Genomic DNA, 18,502 nt, shown 5'->3' on the forward strand with positions numbered 1-18,502 from the left:
GGAAGGGGCTGATCCCAATTTGAAACTTATTGTAATAGGACAAGGCGAAGTCAGAATCACTTGCACCCTCAAAGATAGTATCAGGATAGTAACAGATGGTGTAGCCTGAATGGACGAAGAAAGAAAAGGGTTCATTGAGATCTCATTTCCCTGGAAGGAGACTGGTGAAAATAGATATGAACCACAGCCACAGGGAGTGTTTGGCACTCCTCTCAGGGTAGGGGTGAAATCAGGATAAAGATGAGGGTAGGTTAAGGTGTGGTCAGGAGTGGGGTGAGGAGAGGGTTGCAGAAAGGTTGATATTGGAAGTTTTTTCGGGGTTGGCCTTATGGGTATTTGGAGGGGTTAGGTGCTTGGTAGGTGGCTGGGGTTTCAGAAACTAACATCCTATTTCCTTTTCTGCCAAAGCTGGTGCTGTGCTATAAGAAAGGGAGAGGGGAGGGGAGAAGAGGAGTAAAGGAAAGGACAAGAGAGGAATAGAGAAGAAGAGAAGGGCAAGAGACAGGAGAGGAGGAGAGAAATAAGGCAAAGGAGGAATGGAGGAAAGGAAAGCAAGAGAGAGTAGAATAGAAGAGAGGAGAGACACAAAAAGGGGGAGAGACAGGACGAGAAAGCTGAGGGAAGAAGAGGGGAGGAGAAAAAGAAAGGAGGAGAGGAGAAAGAGACGAGTAAAGCAGAAGAGAGGAGACAGACAAATAGGAGAGGAGGAAAACTGAAAGGGAGAGAGAGTAGAAAAGGGGAGAAATGTTAGTCAAGGTGGGGGTAATGAAGAGGGGAGAGGAGAGCGTGTGACAGAGAGAGAAAGAGAGAGACAGAAGAGAGGGAGGAGAGAGGAGGAAGAGAGAAATGAGGAGAGAAAAAGAGGAAAAAAGAGCTGGAGAAGAAAATAAAGGAGAAAGAAAGGGACAAAGGAGATCAACAGGACAGAAGAAGACAAGATAGAAGGGAAGAGAGAAGGCTCAGCATATTCCAGCATTCCCGTCCTTATCTAAAAACAAGGTGGTTGAAATTTTGAGGCCATCCTGGGGACTGCGGAGATATTTGAGGGCCTGCGAGATGTAGACCTGAAATTGTTCCTCACGATCCTGCATCTGTGTCAGAGAGATGACGATGGGGGCCCTTCATTTGATAGGCTTGGCTGCCCTTTCCCCAAGGGTTACGGGTCTTCTGTCCCAGGGCCACTGTGTAATCTTTGCTCTTTGGATCCCTCAGCGGGAAGAGGGATCAACCATGACCCGTGACCCTGGGCCCTTAGCCCGTAACCTGGCCTCCCCAGGTATATTGTGTTTACTGCACATTTTCTCAATCATTTATTTATAATGCACATTGATAATAATAGCTTTCATCTCTATAGGGTTTCAAAGTTGGCAAAGCACTTTCCTTCTATTAACTCTGTGAGATAGTACAAGAATTATGAACTCCAGTTGACAGATGTGTCAACTGGGGCTTAAGTGAGGTGAAATGAACTTATACATGGTCATGGCACAAAGAGGAAGTTTCAGAAGGGGGACTCACACCTCTGCCTTCTGAAATTCAGTACTCCTTTCCACTCTCTTAACTGTGGAATCAGACATCAGACATTTACTGAGCACCTACTGCATTCTCAGTCCTGTACTCTTGGATTTTGGGGAGGGAAAGGAGGAAGTAAGACCAGATTCCTTGACCCTCAAGGAACTTAGAATACTGTAATACAAGGTAGAGAGGGCCAGGGATCATCTCTTGAGATGTGGGGTTTTCTGAGCACAGGGACTGAGGGGACCCTACCCCTTCAAAAATTTTGCCTCTTTTTCTACTAATCTAACTTATTTATACTTCAAGAAAGGTACAGAGGATGAACAGAGCAACAAGTTTTTAACATTGATTTTTTTTAAAAAAAGACCACAAATAGTGAGAAAACAAACTGAATAAGCAAGGGCAGGAAGGAAAGAATATGAAAGTCGGAATATAAACCCTTCGAACGTAGAATGGGAACTGTTGGACCTAGAAGAAAACAGAATGCTTGAACAGAGAACATTGGATATTAGAATTACAACCAAGGGTGCACTAGAGTCAGCTTGTAAGGACTCTTAAGAACTGCTGTGAATTTTTCAGTGTGAGTATTCAAACCCTGGAAAGCAGCTACAAATCAGGGCTTGGTTTATTGTTTTGTTGATTGGCTAGACTTTTAAGAAAAAAGGAGAAAATGTTAATGTAGATTTAACTTAGAAGCATGTCTGTACATGTTTTTCTCCTGGACAGCTGGTTGTTAAACATTTACCAGGATATTCCTTCTTGCAGGTCCAAGTTAGAAGTTGGAAGGCTCAGTAAAGAGCACCCCTTGGAATCCAAGAGAGGTCAAGTGACTGGTCCAAGGTGACACAGGAATAAAAATATACATATATATATATATATATATATATATTTACAAACACACAAGCATGTATGTATATAAATATATGTAAATGTATATAAATGCATATGCACACATGTATAGGTATATAAATGTATATTCCTATTATATACATCCATACATATATACATCCATACATCCATACATATATACACAATATCTCACCACAGGCCACAGAATCATAAAATTATAGCGTTGGAAGGGACCTCATCTAAGTTATTCCCTACCTGACAAAGAACTCTCACTGTAATATACCTGCTGTGTATTCTTCTGCCCACGTCTTGAAGGGGAATACACCACCTCTTGAGGAAGCCCAGTCCGCTTTTGGATGGCTGTAATTGTTCCTGATCTTTCCCTGACATTTACGCTAAATGAGTCTTTTCTACCTTGTCTCCCTGCTCCTGGTTGTTCCCTCAGGGGCCACAAGGGGCAAGTCTGGTCTCTCATCGGTAGACAGCCCTCAGTGTCTTCTAACTCTTTTCTCTTCTTCATGATAACCATTCCCAGTTTCTTGAACTACAGGTAGCCAGTTGGCACAGTGGATCGAGCTCTGGGCCTGGAGTCAGGAAGACCCGAGTACAAATTCAGTCCCCGACATGTTCTAACTCTGTGACCTTAGGAAAGCCACTTAACCACTTTTTGGCTCAGTTTCTCCAACTGTAAAATTGGACATGCATGTCCATTTCAATCTCTGTAGCTTCTGTGTTTTGCCTTCTCATTGGAATTCTTTCTATTTCTCGCATTTTTCTTTCTGAGCATCATCTATCCCTCCTTTGTAGAATCTTGGTTCATAAAATTCTATTTATCTTTCCCCTGAAATCTGTTTTCCCTTTTACATCTGCTTTTCCAAAATATAAAAGGTGCCTGGCTTTCCTCCACTGTATTATAAAATCTCAAATGGCGATGATGATGATGATGACAGTGATGATAACTGGCATTCATATATTCCTGTAGCACTTTAAGGAGCAAAATGCTTTAGTTATATTGTCTCTTTTGACTCTTACAACCACCCCAGGAGAAGATATATACTTCTATTAACCACATTTTACAGATGAGGAAACTGAGGCAGAGAGGAATGATGATTTGCTCAGGGTCATGGCTATGTTTTCAGGTTTGATTTGAACTTAGGTCTTCCTGACTTCAGGTCCAGTCTTCTAACCACTTTGCACCTAACCACAGTTGCCACTTTGTGCTATAGTGTAGTTATTTCTCCCTAAATTTCCCAAAATTTCCACTTTGGCAAAAGCAACTCCTTCTTATTAGTAAGACTCATATCATCAGAGAATATCTCGTCTAGGGATTCTTAACAGAGGGTCTGTGAACTGTTTTTGGAAAAATATTTTGATAACTGTATTTCAGCATTTTTCAATATATTCTGCATAATATAATTTTCTTTGTGACCCTATGTACTTTATTATTTAAAAACATTATTCCAAGAAACAGTCCATAGCCTTCACCAGACTGCCAAAGAGCTGGAGGAGTGTGTGTGTGTGTGTGTGTGTGTGTGCGTGCGTGCGTGCGTGCGTGTGTGTGTGTGTGTGTGTGTGTAGAAGAGATCATGATATAAAAAAGGTTAACCACCTTTCCTAATCCAGTACAAGACATTCTTTCCTCTAGTGTCTAAGTTTACTTGCTGTTCAAAGGATCTGATCTGAAGCTTAAATTTCAGTGAACTATGAAAAGGCTTGGTTGGTGGAACCTGTGGTATGAACAGGAGGCTCTAAGGTTTTCATTTGTGCAGGCACAAGTCTTTTAGACACTAGAGCCTGGGCAGAGTGCACTGCTACCATTGCCTGAGTGATGGGAAACCTTCCTGTTTGCAATTAGAAACTCTTAGAGAGACAAAGATTCAGTACATGTCGAGTCACCTTCATTTTCAATTGGTTCAGGAAAAAAAGCAACCCCCATTGCTGCATCTTTTGAGTGGAAAATTTGGAGAGGGAACGTGGGTGTGAACTGAGAACATGGAAACATGTGCTCTACAACTTACTATTTTGTACAAAAAGATATTGAGAATGCAGGTGTGGGTGTGAAAGACAGAGTGGGTAAGTAAAGAAGGTGATAGATTTGCAGATTCAGAGACTGTCAAAGTTGGAAGGGAGCTCCCAGGAGATCAATTAACAGAGGATGGGACTGAGATTTGGAGAGGGGAAGAAACTCACTGAAGGTCATACAGCCAGGGACTGGCATCGACAGAATTTGAACTGAGGTTGCTAAGTCCTAGTCAAATGCTCTTTCCGTTTCTTATTCAGTATTTAATACCTAAATTGAGACAGCACAAACTATGTCATCTTGGAAATAGCCTCTTACTCTATAGAGTAATGTGCCAGGGTTTAGCAAGTAACTTTTGTTGAATTAAATGAAATCAATGGTCTTTCTTTCTGTGCTCTGGCCCCAGTCAGCTTTTTCTCCTTAATAATACTCATAGAATTCTGGACCAGGGCTGTCACATGTGCAGCCTCATTGTGGATACAGCACTCCCACGTGTGTCTGAACAAGATTCAAAGCTAATTGGGAAATGTTGAACAAAATGAAGAAAATACAATAGAACAGAGATAATGATAACGTTTAGTTTTGATAGTCAGTATGTAGGCAGAGATCCTTATGTATGTATGGATTAATGACCATTTCTATTTGAAACATGCCACAGGTCCAGACTATTGCTGTTGGAAGGGACCTCAGATCATGTAATATCAAGTGGCAGGGCATGAAGGAACCTTAGAACAGAAAGTAAGAGGTGGAAGGAACCCGAGAAGTCATCTGTTCTAGTTTCATAAGTCTGGTCTCAGCCTATCTTTTCCACCGAATAACACAGCTCAGCTGCTATTGGTGCAAATAATGACACCCCCTCCCCATAAGTGGCAGTGTTCAAATTCACATTGCATATTTCCGTTAGGTTGCAACCAGCAACCATATTTTAAGTAACCTCACATGATGCAAATTTGAATAGATGTGACTACTTCAGGGGATTCATTATTTGCACTAATAGTGATCTAGGTGTAGAGTCAGAGAATTCTAGACTACTCTAGTTGGAAAGGACCTTAGAACGTGAAATATGTTGACAGTATATGATGGCAGAGAATAGAAGAGTTGGAAGCAATGGATTCCATCCATCCATGGATCCAAGCGCCATCAGTTTACAGTGGAAGAAACTGAGCAACTCTTTTTGTCGTGGCAAAAATAAAGGAAACTGATGGGATGTTTATCAATTTAGGAAAGATTGAATAAATGATGTATGGTATATGAATGTGATGGAATGCATGAAGAAATAGATGATTTCAAAGACACATGGAAAGACTTAAATGAAGTGGTGCAGACTGAAGAAATTAGAACTGGAAGAATTTGTTACAACATCAATATTAAAAATAAACAACTTATATTTATAAATTTATATGCATATACATATAAATTTATAATTGATATAGAACTTTCTCAACTGATGAAGCATGACAAGCAGAACTGGGAGAACAATATAGATAACAACAACAAACAATTAAAAATTGTAAGAACTATGATCAATCCAATGACCATCCATAATTCCAAAAGACTGCTGATGAAATACACTATCCACTTCCTGGAAGAGAGTATAGGCAAAAGATTGAGAGTGTAGAATATAAATATTGTGTGTATATATACACATAAACACATGAATATTTGTAAATGTATACACACACATATACACATACATACATGTAAATACACACATACACAAATATCTCACATGCATATCATACATGCATATGTGTAAATATGATATCAATATATAGATATTTGCCTGTAGTCACTGAGAATTTGATTTAACTGTGCATCCTTATTCTATGGAATTTGTTTTTCTTTTTTTTGCCCCAATGGGGAAGGGGGGGCAAGTGGGAGAGGAGATAGAATTTATTAATAAAAATATTCAAACAAAGTTCTATAGCTGTGGAATGTCACATGCACTTTCAGATGCACTCATTATATTATTACTTTTACTAAGATACCTCTTGAGGAATGGAGGTGATCTAGAAATGGGATGTAAAAGCAAAACACATCACGAAGATTTGTTTTGAAATGGAAAAAACTGAGGCCCAGAGAGAAGGCAGACCAGTGGAAAGTTAGTGGCAGAGATAGGACAAACCCAGGACTCCTGACTGCCTGCTATATACCACTCTTTCTCCTACACAATTTTCCTATTATTCTCCTCTACATATCTTACACTTTGGCCAAGCTGTGTTGTTAAACTCATCTGTTCCATGTGTCCTGGCTTCCACATTGCTCATGCTGATACCCACACTTTCCTTAGTATATCTCTATCTGTTTATGTTCTGCCCACTCTAGAGTAGCTCAAGCAAAGCTATTCCTCCCTGAAGCCTTCCTAGATCTCCAGCTCAAAAATTCTCTCTCCTTTCTGAACTGTTGCCTTTCCCCTGTTTCCCCACCCCTTTCTCCCCAGCATCTTCTTCCTGTTTTATTATTCTCTCCTATTTCTTTGTCTTGATATTTGGGTCCTTGTCTGTTTGACACCCCTTGCTAGGCTGTAAGGTCCAGCAGGGTAGAGATGCTTGCTTGAGTCTCTTTTGTGTCTCTCCCAGAACCAAAGACAGAGTTTGGCAATCAGTCTTTGTGGAATTAATGGGATTTCTTCAATGTGGTAACACAGAAAGCTCTTCCTTTCTGCCTAGGCCTGGTCATATGCCTCCTTTGCTCAAATAGGAGTTTCTTGATCAGTATCCCCATGAAGTTCAAACCCTTTCATTTGACATTCTAAGCCTTTAAAAACCTCTTATTTTCTATTGCCCTTCTCTCTCCCCTTCCAAGGAATTTTTAACTACATTAACTTTGGGCAAAAACTTTTTTAGTTTTGCACAATCAAAATTATCTATTTTATTTTCTGTGGTCTCCTCCTTCCCTTGTTTAGTTATATGTTCTTCCCCTATCCAAAGATGTATTAAATATTTCCTTCCTTGTCCCTCTACTTGGTTTATGATACGATCTTTTATTTCTGTCATGTATCCATTTGGAACCATATATATATATGCATATATATATATGTATGTATGTATATGTATATATACACACACACATATACACATTACTAGTTATTTACATACTATATATATATACACACACATATACACATTATTAGATATTTACATACACACATACCTGTATATACACATGTATCTATATATACACATAAATATATATGCACATACATGATAGAATAATCTATCTATATACAAAATATATATGTATCTATGTATGTGTATATTATATATGTGAAATGAATAATGGTTTCTGAATCTAAATCTAATTTCTGCCAGATTGCTTTCCAATTTTCCCAGGTGTTTTGGTCAGATGCTTCTTCTTTGCCCCAATAGTTGGGGTCTTTGGGTTTATCAAACATGATGTTACTGTGTTTGATTTTGTCTGTTATATAGCAAATCTCTTTCATTGACTGACTTCTCTTAGTCAATACCAAATAGAAACTAAATCATTAAAAAATGTTTTTCTTTCCCTTTTGCCTCATCCCTGACTCATTCACCAGATAGGACCAGAGAAAATGGCTGGCACTGAGGCTTTCTTCCCAGGCCAGTGTACTGAAGAGTGTGTGGAGGAATTTCCACTTCAGGAACACAGCACAACGATAGAAAGCTAATTTGCTTTCCTGCAAGGCAGGGGTAGAGGAGTTAGAGCTGGTGGGTCGTCCTCCTTAGTCTCTCAGGGTGCTCCAGATGTCCCTGGCTTCTCCACTGCCTGAAGAAAGCTGACCTTCAAGAGCTGGAAGCACCTTCGGAAAGTCATTGACCCGGGGCCCATCTGGTGAAATTATCATAATCACCACATCTCCCACTGCTACAGATTTATGAAGTACTCTCCTTAAAACAGCCTCAAAGGCAGGAAGTACTAGCATGAGTGATTGTCAGTCCTGTATTGCTGTGTCCTTTTGACACAGGTGGAAAGTGAAGCTCTGAAAGATGAAACAATTTGCTCAGGGCAGTACAACTGTTAAGTATTGAAGCCAGGGTTTAAAGACAGGTCTCATTTTCCTATACTGCTCTGCCTCAGGCAGGGGTCTGAGTCAATCAACAAACATTTCTTAAGAGACTTTTGAGTCCAATCCATTATAGAACAGCTGAGCATATAAAGACAAAAATGAAACAGTACTCAAAGTGCTTATATTCTATTGGGGGAAGCAATGTGTAGATCTTGACAGAAAATATATACAAATTAATGAGTGAATTTTTGTTTGAAAGGTGGTACTAACATTTTGGCAGGCAGTGGAGTGGGTGTGGGAGGAAGGTTCAGGAATGGCCTCAGGTAGAGAAGATGGCACTTGAGCTAAGTTTGGAAAGAAATTAAGGATTCTGTCAATCAATAAGCATTTATTAAGTGCCTACTGTGACCAGGAACTAAGCTAAGTACTGGGTGCACAAAGATAAAGAATGAACCAATCCCCTCTCATAAAAAGCTTATGTAAGACTAGAGAAACAAGAAATACATATAGAAGTATATACAGAATACACACCGAAATAATCCGGAGAAATGCAAGGTAGTTGGAAAGGAAAGGAATTAGCAATTGAGAGGATCTGAGAAGACTATTTAGAGAAGGTGGTGCTTGAGTTGGATCTTGGAGGAAGAGAGGGCTTCTGGAGGTGAAGACAGAGTGTATTTTAAGCTGGAGGGATGGCCAATGCAACCAGAGAGACAGAAATGGAGTGGCTGGAGTGAAGAACACAGAGAAGGCCAGGTTGGCAGAACTGTCGTTTGTCCTTTGTTTTCGAAGACCAGTGACATCCCAGGGGGATGTCTTGACTCTTGCGTAAATTGGGTGGAAGTGGTGCAGAGTTGTCCAAAGTTGTCAGTCTCACTTTCTGCTCCAGAGTCACCAAAAGTCCAGTGGAAAAGACACAAGTCAAGATAGCTGGTGATAGCCTGGAATGCAGTGAGTGACCTTGGTGCCTTTGGTATCTGACCAACCGCTCAGACTCCATAGCACCTGCTTCAGCTGCCTTCATGGCTGTTGGAACACAATGTTCTCATTGCCTATTCTGCCAGGATAAGTCTTCACATGCTTGGGGTAGATACTACTCCCCTCTCCAAACTCGATGAGGGGCTTGAAGCCTCTTGGTCACTCTTGGTCAACTTTGTTTAGCCCATCTTCCAAGATAGTTCACTTGAAACCACAAGAAAGAGTGCCAGGTAGATACCAAAGGTGGATGAGCATCCCTGCAAAGGGCTTGGCAAATCCTTACAGCAGAGGCACTAGTCTTTCTTGAACACTCCACAGATTCCAGAACTACAGAAGGATGAGCTGTTTACAATGAAGCTGGAAAGATAGGTTGAGGCCAAGTTGTGAAGGGCTTTAAAAGCTGAAAGGAGTTTTTCTTGGATCATGGAGGTAGTAGGAACAAGGGAGTGAAATGCATAGATCTCCTCTTCAGGAAAATGACTTTGGCAACTGTTTTGGAGGATAGATTGGAGTAAAGAGAGAACCAAGGCTGAGAGACCAATGACAAAGTTGTTCCGATCACTTGGACCAGAATTGTTGAGATCAGGAAGTAAGGAAGGTCTGTGAGTGGAGGAATGATAAAGAGGTAGAAATGGCAAGATCTGGCAACTGATTGGATCCATGGGGTGAGCAGAACTGAGAAGTTGAGGTTGACTTTGATGTTATTAACCTGAGACACTAGAAAAATAGTGGTACCTTCAACAGAAAGAGAAAAGTTAGGAAGGGGTGGTGTTGAGGTTGAAGGAAAAGATAATGAGTTTTCTTTTGAACATGTTCAGTATAAGATGTCTCTAGGACATGAATTTTGAAAAGGTTAAATGATGATGATATGGGGCTGATGGAGAGAAATTAGGGCTGTCTTTTGTCAGCATAGAGTTGATAATTCAATCCATGGAGTGAAGAAAAGAACAGGACCCGCTCATTTATACTTACTAACAACTTGAAGGATGGCTTGGCTGACTTCAGTATGTTGACTGACCCTTAATCGACAGATCACCTAACCCCTCTGTCTGTCTGAATGTGTGTGGGTTTACCAGTGGACTTGTGCAACAACCTGAATGACTGCCTGTCTCCGTGACTGCTTGTTATGATGACTGCCAGAATGGTTGCCTGATTATTTGACAATAAACTTCTCTGCTTGACTATTGAGTTGACTGACCTTTACAAGGTCCTTCAGGTTCATGAGAAGGGGAACCAGGCTCAGGTGCACCTGCTGCCTCATAACACGATGATCCTCCTTTCCTTGCATGCACAGCACGAGTTCTCCAAGCCTGGCGATGGCTGATGCTCTGACATTCTTTCGATACTGAGGATAATATGGGCAGAGGAGGGCCCCTCCCCAACCATCATCAATGAACAAATCTAAAAACATTTATTAAGCACCTGCTGTATCCTAGGGGTTATGCTATATCCTAGGGCTCCAAAGACAAAAATGAAGTCCTCCAGCAGCTTTTGACCACATTTTACAAGGCTTATAAGCCCTGATGTATGGCTCTGGGAATTCTTGGCAACAGTTGGCCCCATCTATATCTTTACCTCAGACCTTAGGCCCCCCGCAAGGTCAGGGTCTAATTACTCTTCTTTTAGGCAACCATTTTGGAAAGAGAGGATTTCTTTCTCAAACATGTATGCTGCTATGCACACATACATGTGTATACATGCATATAAGTGGACCCATAGAAAGTCTTATGCATGTGAATACTCACACATACCCACAGTCTTCCTAACACATAACGATGTCTACTTGTGCCCACATTGTCTCTCAACAAATTACCTTCCATATGTAATCCTCTTGTCTGGATCATGTGTTTTCTGAGTAGGAGGAAGGGCTCAGAGGGTGCTGTGAGGATACAGCTCTCCCTGACTTCGTGACCGGGTAATCATCCTATAGCTCTCAAGACTCGGGTTCCCAAATGATGCCAAGTTACAGTATAGTCAGGCATGCAACACTTTCCCAAGCACAACATACAACCTGGGAGAACTGCCCTGCTCTTCCATTAAGGGCTCTCTTGCTTACCCTTCCTGTCCATATACTCAGCTCTGCAGCCAATGTATAGGACATCAGTTTGAGAGCTCAGAACCAAATGCTGCATTCGAATGATGTGTTCTTCATGATAGAAACATGTATGTACTTATAGATCCCTAAGGCCTAGACCTAGAAGGGACCTTAGAAGCCTATAATCCAAACTTCCTCTTTTACAGGTGGGGCAACTGAGGACCAGAGAGAATTGCCTTGCTCAAGGTGGCACAGGGAGTTGTCATAGACTCAAAATTCAAACCGACATATCCAGTGCTCCTTCCATTTCTCCATACCAACATGAGTGTTAGGATGGAATCAACTCTAGATTTAGGGTCAGGAACTCCTGACTGCCATTGGCTAAACTGTGACCATTGGTAAGTTTCTTTTTCCCCTCTCCGGGCCTCAGTTTTCTCTTCTATAAAATGAGAAGGTCTGAATGAGAAGAGTATACTCCAAGCATATCCACAGACTTAGAGTTCCCCAACCTCTAAGATCTCAGCTTGAGACCCCTAGGAATCTTGTACAAGGAGATGCACACATGGATATATGCAGGGCCCCCGTATTCACAGCCATACTCACATCATCCAAAAAGATATGCAATTTGAAGGCAACATCCTCACACAAATCACTAATACTTTGCTGGCTCAGGCTGTGTAGGGCATTAGACACCACGTTCATTGAAACGATGGTTTCTACCTCCTTCTCATAGTGGAAGTCATCCAGCAAGCAGGGCAGCTGCTTCTGGATAATGTTATCCTGAGGGAAAGAAAAACAGTCTAAGCAAGTGGGTCAAATTTGAGGCCTGCCCAACGACACAATACTACTAAAGGTCACCAGAACCAGATTAAAATGTAATTGGGAAATGTGGAAGAAAAGAAATAAAAATACAGTACAACATAGCTCATGTTACTTGGTGATTTTCTAAGTCAATATGGGATCCCTTCCTATTTGAATTTGAAACCTCTGTAGTCTCCAGCACTTTAGCCCCTTTCTACCTGGAATTAGTCACTCTCCAGGCTGGAAGGGACCTTGGACCGCAGCTAGGCCAACCTATAAGTGAACTGGAATTCCTTCTGACAAATAATTATCCAGTTTTCTCGAGACCCTCTTCAGGAATGTGGAACCCACTTATGAGGTTGGCTGTTCTTTTTGGAAATTTTGTGTAGACAAATCTCACCAAACAGCACTTGCTTCATGTCGTTCCCCAGTGGGAATTAGTGGGGAAGGCTCTGGATTTGAAATGCTCTTCCAGACTTGGTCAGGACAACTAGGTTAGAATTCTGGTTCTGTCACTGGTTTTCTCTGGTTTTCTTAGTTTCTCTGGATCTGAATTTTCTCCTTTTTGAACCTTGAATGCTATGATCTTATGCTCAGAACGGAAGATGGTTTCCCATTTGTGTTCTTCAACAAGTCTCAAGTCTGCCTAGCATTCAAAACCATGAGGATACTATTTCTCTCCATGCCCTCTCCAACCCTCCCCCCCTCCACTCACCCCGACCCGGCTCACTTCGACCACTCCTTACTCCCTACCACATCTGTCAATCCTCATCACATTCCCTCTTCTCTGGTCAGGTTCGTCTTACCCAACTTTGTGCCCATTCATGGATAAAAGAGTGAGAACTGTATACAGCTAACTGAGTCAATGTTGTTGTTGTGTTTGTCCTTTGTTCTTGAAGAGGACCATGACATCAGGGAATGATAACATGATTTGCTGTTGACTTGGATTTGAGTGAGGGAGGGTTGTGCAAAATCACCAGTTCACTTTCTCCTCCAGAACAACTGGAGATGGCCCAGGATGCAATGGGAGACCCTGGTCCTTTTGGGCTAAGGTCTTTCCAGGTTCTCACTTAGAGTGAGGCAACACAGTAAATATGCCTTTTTAAGAAGTGAGTCAAGAGATGGCCCCTTTAATAAAAGAAAATGAAACTGGTAGGGGAAGACCCTCAGGGTTGCTGGCCTAGAGAGTTACTATTTACATTCACTCTGTGCTAGGAGGGCAGGGACCTATTCTTGCCCAGTCTTTGAGCTCCAGAGTGAATTGGGTTTAAGGCTTGGTCTTTGAGAAAAAAATCTAGCAAGTAAACCTCAAGTTAATGAGATAGCCTTCCCCCAACAAAATGAATCTTCTTGTGGGACGAGCAGTCTCAGGTGAAAGGAAGGAGAGGGAGAGGGAGAAAGTCAAAGAATGAATAAATTGGCTGCTTTGGCCCTTTTTACCTTATCTGGGTCAAAGATGACATTTTTGACGCCTTGTGTGCTGATCACTCGGATTAAAGGATCGGGGTCCTTCAGACGTTGACGGAAGTATGAAGATGTGGCCTGTTGAGGCAGCTCCTGCAGCATCACAGGGCTGCTGAGAAACTGAAGTGGGGAAGGGGGCAATGTCATTCCCCCCTCTCCTCCCATGGGCGTATTTCCCTGATAATGAGGTATGTGTAGATGTGGTGCTGCCCACTTTGAATAAAGATGGCACAGGAATAATCAGGGATGATCTTTCTAGAGCTCTTATCTCAGGGAATGGAAGGAGAACACTTGTACTTCTAGGGCTTAAGGGGCTAGACAGCGTCACAGAGAGAGAAAACTATGGAATGTCAGAAGTGGAAGGAAACTTAGAGGCAGATGGTAGAGCAATGGATAGAGCCCTGGAATCAGGAAGACCTGAGTTCAAATTGGACCTCAGACATTTACTTGCTGTGTGACCCTGGGCAAATTGCTTAACCTCTATTTGCCTCAGTTTCCTCAACTGTCAACTGGGGCTAATAATAGCCCCTACCTTATAAGGTTGTTGTGAGGATCAAGTGAGTAAAGCAATTAGCACAGCACTTAGCACATCACAGGTGTTCTCTGAAGGCTTATTCTCTTTCCTTGCCCATCTAGTCTTAGGTAGACAAGGAATAGGGATAGTGAGGTGGCAGGGAATAGTTTGGTTTCTTCTTCTGGGGCTCAAGGGGATAGACAGGTGCAGAGTCAGAAATTAAATTTGCAGAGTTTCAGAGGTGGAAGGAAGGTGGAAGAGAACATCTAATTCAATCTTCTCGTTTTCCAGGGAAGGAAGCTGAGGGTCCAGTGATGAAAAAGGGACTTGTCACTTGTCACATAGAGATTCGGGGGAAGAATGATTGTTTTTCCTTTTGGGGAAGAATACAAAGATTGACTGCTCTGGTTTTGCGAATCTGAGAACATCCAGAGCAAGCAGGTTTAATGGGGGAAAGTTAGGGTTAGAATGGAGAAGCAGACAGAGTGACTTGATCCCATAGGCAATGTGGGACGTTTGGGACATGTGGGACAATATGGGAAATGGACATTTCTAGGACAGGGGTCTGACATGACCATGTTTCAGTTTTACCTCTGGGATCCTCAAAGGGCTTTCTCCTCCCTTCTCAGGATGAAGAAACCTCTAAATGAAGAAATTCACCTCTAAAATGAAGAAACTGAGACCCAGAGAAATGAAGTGATTTGCCTAGTCCCAGAGGCTGAGCTGTGATTGGAACCCAGACCCGAAATCAAGTGTTCTCTTTCCATCAGGCCACATTCCCCCCACTCTCATTTGTCTTCTCATCATTGCCAAGCTCTTTTGGAAGGTCTAGTTAATTAACTAATTTATTCTCATCTGACTTTAGGGAGTAGTTAGCCAGAATGACTATCCTTTCTTTCACTGGGATGTTTCTGTTTTCCTCCTTTGACTTTTATGTATTTAGCGTAGTCCTGCCCAGCCCCAGGACTCTGTACCCCTTCCCCTCACACTTGGCTGTTGCACGTGCTTGGAATGTTCTCCTTCCTTATTTCTGCCTCTTGAATTCCCCAGCTTCCTTCTGTTTTCAGCTAAAATCCCCTCTTCTTTTTCAGGGGTATCCATGTAATTTTGTATGTTGATTCCATGTGTCTCTAAAAGAATTCCATTGTCCTGTGCCTTTAAGACTCATTCATGTCATTATGGTATATGTACTTTTATTTTTACAATGCTTTTGTCAGAAGGGAGCTCTTGTTAAAAGCTTTCCCTATACTTCTTAATATTAAAATCTATTTTCATCATATAAATAATTATGACTGGTTTTCTGTATTTGTTCAATGTTAGAGCTTTTTAGGCATTTCAACTGGGTTTAATACCTTTTTTTCCTTAACATGAAATGATATTTTGCAAAAATAAAAACAAAAACCCAACAGAAAAGGCTTTCCTGATCTCTTTTAATTCTCCATTTTGATCCTGTACATAGCCTGTTTGTGCTTACTTGTTACCATGTTAATTCCCCCATTAGATTGCCTGGTATATATATAGCAGGTGCTTGATAAATGCTTGTTGACAGATTGTCTGACTCTTCCCATACAGATACTGGGGTTTCATCATTAAACCTAGAGTTCCTGTCCCTGTTTTCTTCCTTAGAGGAACGCAATCATTTGTCCATGGCTCCTTAAGTCTACCACCCCAGGGAAAATTTCTGCAGCCTGTGGCAAATGCCCCACTCAGATGAAGCTTTGGTGGTCTGCTTTAAGTTATAGCTCTGCTTCTTGGCTCAGGGAAGAGAATTTGAGTCTTAAGATTGCCTTCTTTCTGGTAGCAAAAGGCCCTGTGGGGCTTTGCTCCTAGACTGGGGCCCAGATTGAGCAGTGAAACAGGTCCTAGAAGGGGTGGGGAAAGTAAAACTTGAGAGAAAAGTTGTCTCAAGGGACAATGAGGGATGTTCAGTGAGGATTGGGCTCTGTCTCTGTGCTGGAAGGATGGTCTATCCTTTCTCAAACTTTTATAGCTAGAGTATTTCGTTTGCACCATGGGAATGTTATCGATTTTTGTTTTTTTTTATCGGAAGGGACTGATAGCTGTCTTCAAGTATTTCAAGGACTGTCATGAGGGGGATGGATTAGTTTGTTGTGCTTGGAACCAAAGGGCAAAAGTAGAATAAGTGAAAGTTGCAGAGGGGAAGACTGGCTCACATAAGCAAAAATGTCTATTAAGAATTATCCTTAAGTGGAATGGTCTCCCCTTCAGCTGGAGTTAGGGTGACCACTTGTCAAGCATATTATTTACACATGGATTAGACTAGATCTGGTCTTTGAGGTTCATTTTACTCGGGGAATTTTGGGATTCTCTTTCCTGTTTAGTAATGGGACAGGAAAAGCAATATCCTTGAAGAAGAGACCGAAAGATTTTCCCCCTACCCTCAACAAGTGTCGTACCTCTGTCAAGAAGATGTTGGCCACCTTCTTGTCACGTTGTGGTTTGGCCTCCATATTGGAGATGATTTGGTGAAGAAGTCCTCTGATTTGCCTGCATGAATTCTGCACCATGCTCCTGGGATGGAACAGGAGGGCATGAGACATACTTACAACCAAGATATACTATGCCAACATTTGGTTTTGTGAGTGAGTGTTTGTTTCTCTGTGTATGGCATGTGTACAAGTAGTGAGTGCATTGTAGATAGGAAAGCCTTGAGTTCTGGTCATTGTGGTACTAGCTATCCTGTCCAAGTTGCTTAAAAATCTCTCTCCCTGACAATGAAACTTCCTCCTTGTGTTATCTTGGGCAAGTCATTTAAACTCTCAGACCCTCCCCATGATACTTGAGCAGATCACTCAAACTCTAGCTATATACCTGGGAAAGTCACTTTAATTCCATGGGTCTCAGGTTTCTCCTCTGTAAAATGGGGTTAGAAGCATTTGCTCTTTATGTCTTATAGGGCTGTTGTGATGAAAGTGCATTTAGGTTTAATTTTAAGGTACTATCAAACTGCAAGTTAGTTTTAGGACAAAGACTGAAACAAAGCCATTGGATGCAGAAGTTAAGAGATTATTGATTCCCTTGGAAGGAATAAGCCATCACTTGAGTGCTGGTGTTCAAAGCCAGATAGTGAGGAGTAGACGAAAGGTAGAAAGGCAAGTTGATGATTCCAGATAATTTTTTGCATGAAACAACATACTTCATAACCCTCCATGCGTTGATGATATTGATGTATTAATTTCTCTGGCCCTAAACCAACAACAAAATCTGTGTTCTCTGTTGATCAGTTCCATAGCATTTAGCTAGGCATTTGTGTGCACATAGTCCATTGAAGGGCCTGCACTGAAATCTTTCCCAGCTTGGTAGGACCAGCTACAGCTTGGGCTACTGGCACTGCCTTGGAGAAGCCAGGATTGTTGACTCTTTAGGTATGGTGAGGCATTGGAGGAGGATATTGGCAGAGCTATTTTCATCATCATTATTATCATCATGTTGTAAGGATGACACATGATAGGTGTGAGTAGACTGTAGCATATATTGCTAAAAAAAAATGTGCAGAGGAAATGGCCCAAAGAAAAATGTCCGAAAATTCTAGACAGTAAAGGAAGGTGGGTGTGTCATGCACGGAAAATAAGGGGTAAGTGATGAGTGACCTCTGTGCTTCGTTGGCATTCATGCAACATGAAAGAAAGGTCCTCCCTAGAGTGCTGTGTGAATTCCCTGGAGAGGACATGGACAAGGGTTGCCCAGGCTGAGGAGGTATGGATCAGTTGCAATCTATACCTTTGGAAGCAGTGTCCTTCTGCATTCTGAGATCACAGCTCCATCAGAGTGGGAGAGGCAGGGTGATTTACTAGAAAGAGCTAGATTTGTGGCCAGGACACGTGGGTTCAAATGTCACTTTAGATGCTCACTAGCTTTGTGACTGTGGGTCTGTCACTTGAGTTGTTAGAGTTATCCATAGGATGGAGCTCATTGCATGTGCACTGCCTGTCTTATAAAGTTGTTGCTATGAAAGCAACATGTCAGACTTCTACATGAGTGAGAGTTATACATGTGTATTCTATATGTCTTCGTGTATGTACAAATTCACATGAGTTCCCAGATGTTTCAGTGTTATAGGCCTCCATGGGAATATTTGCAAAGGATGAGGCTGAACAAGTAGAGTCCATGGAAGACTTAAGCCACTTAAGACTTTTAGAATTTGTCTGTAAAGGACTTTCGAGATGGATTATTTTAAAAAAGAGTCATTTGGGACCTAATATCAGGAGACTTGTTGAGAGCTTATGAGTTAGGACCTATATGATGATAATTACAAGGGCAAAAGCAGCTGAGGAGAGGAGATTTCTGGGGGCTGAAGTGTTCATGGAAGACTTCTCAGGGGGAAGG

The 18,502-nt window shown here is 41.7% G+C and overlaps 1 pseudogene; it reads right to left on the reverse strand.

Annotated features, from left to right (window-relative positions):
- Positions 1 to 959: 959 nt before the first annotated feature.
- Positions 960 to 18,502, reverse strand: part of LOC140512176 (maestro heat-like repeat family member 5) — a 58,313-nt pseudogene continuing 40,770 nt past the window's right edge.

Source organism: Notamacropus eugenii, chromosome 6, assembly GCF_028372415.1.
Source record: "Notamacropus eugenii isolate mMacEug1 chromosome 6, mMacEug1.pri_v2, whole genome shotgun sequence".
Lineage (NCBI taxonomy): Eukaryota > Metazoa > Chordata > Mammalia > Diprotodontia > Macropodidae > Notamacropus > Notamacropus eugenii.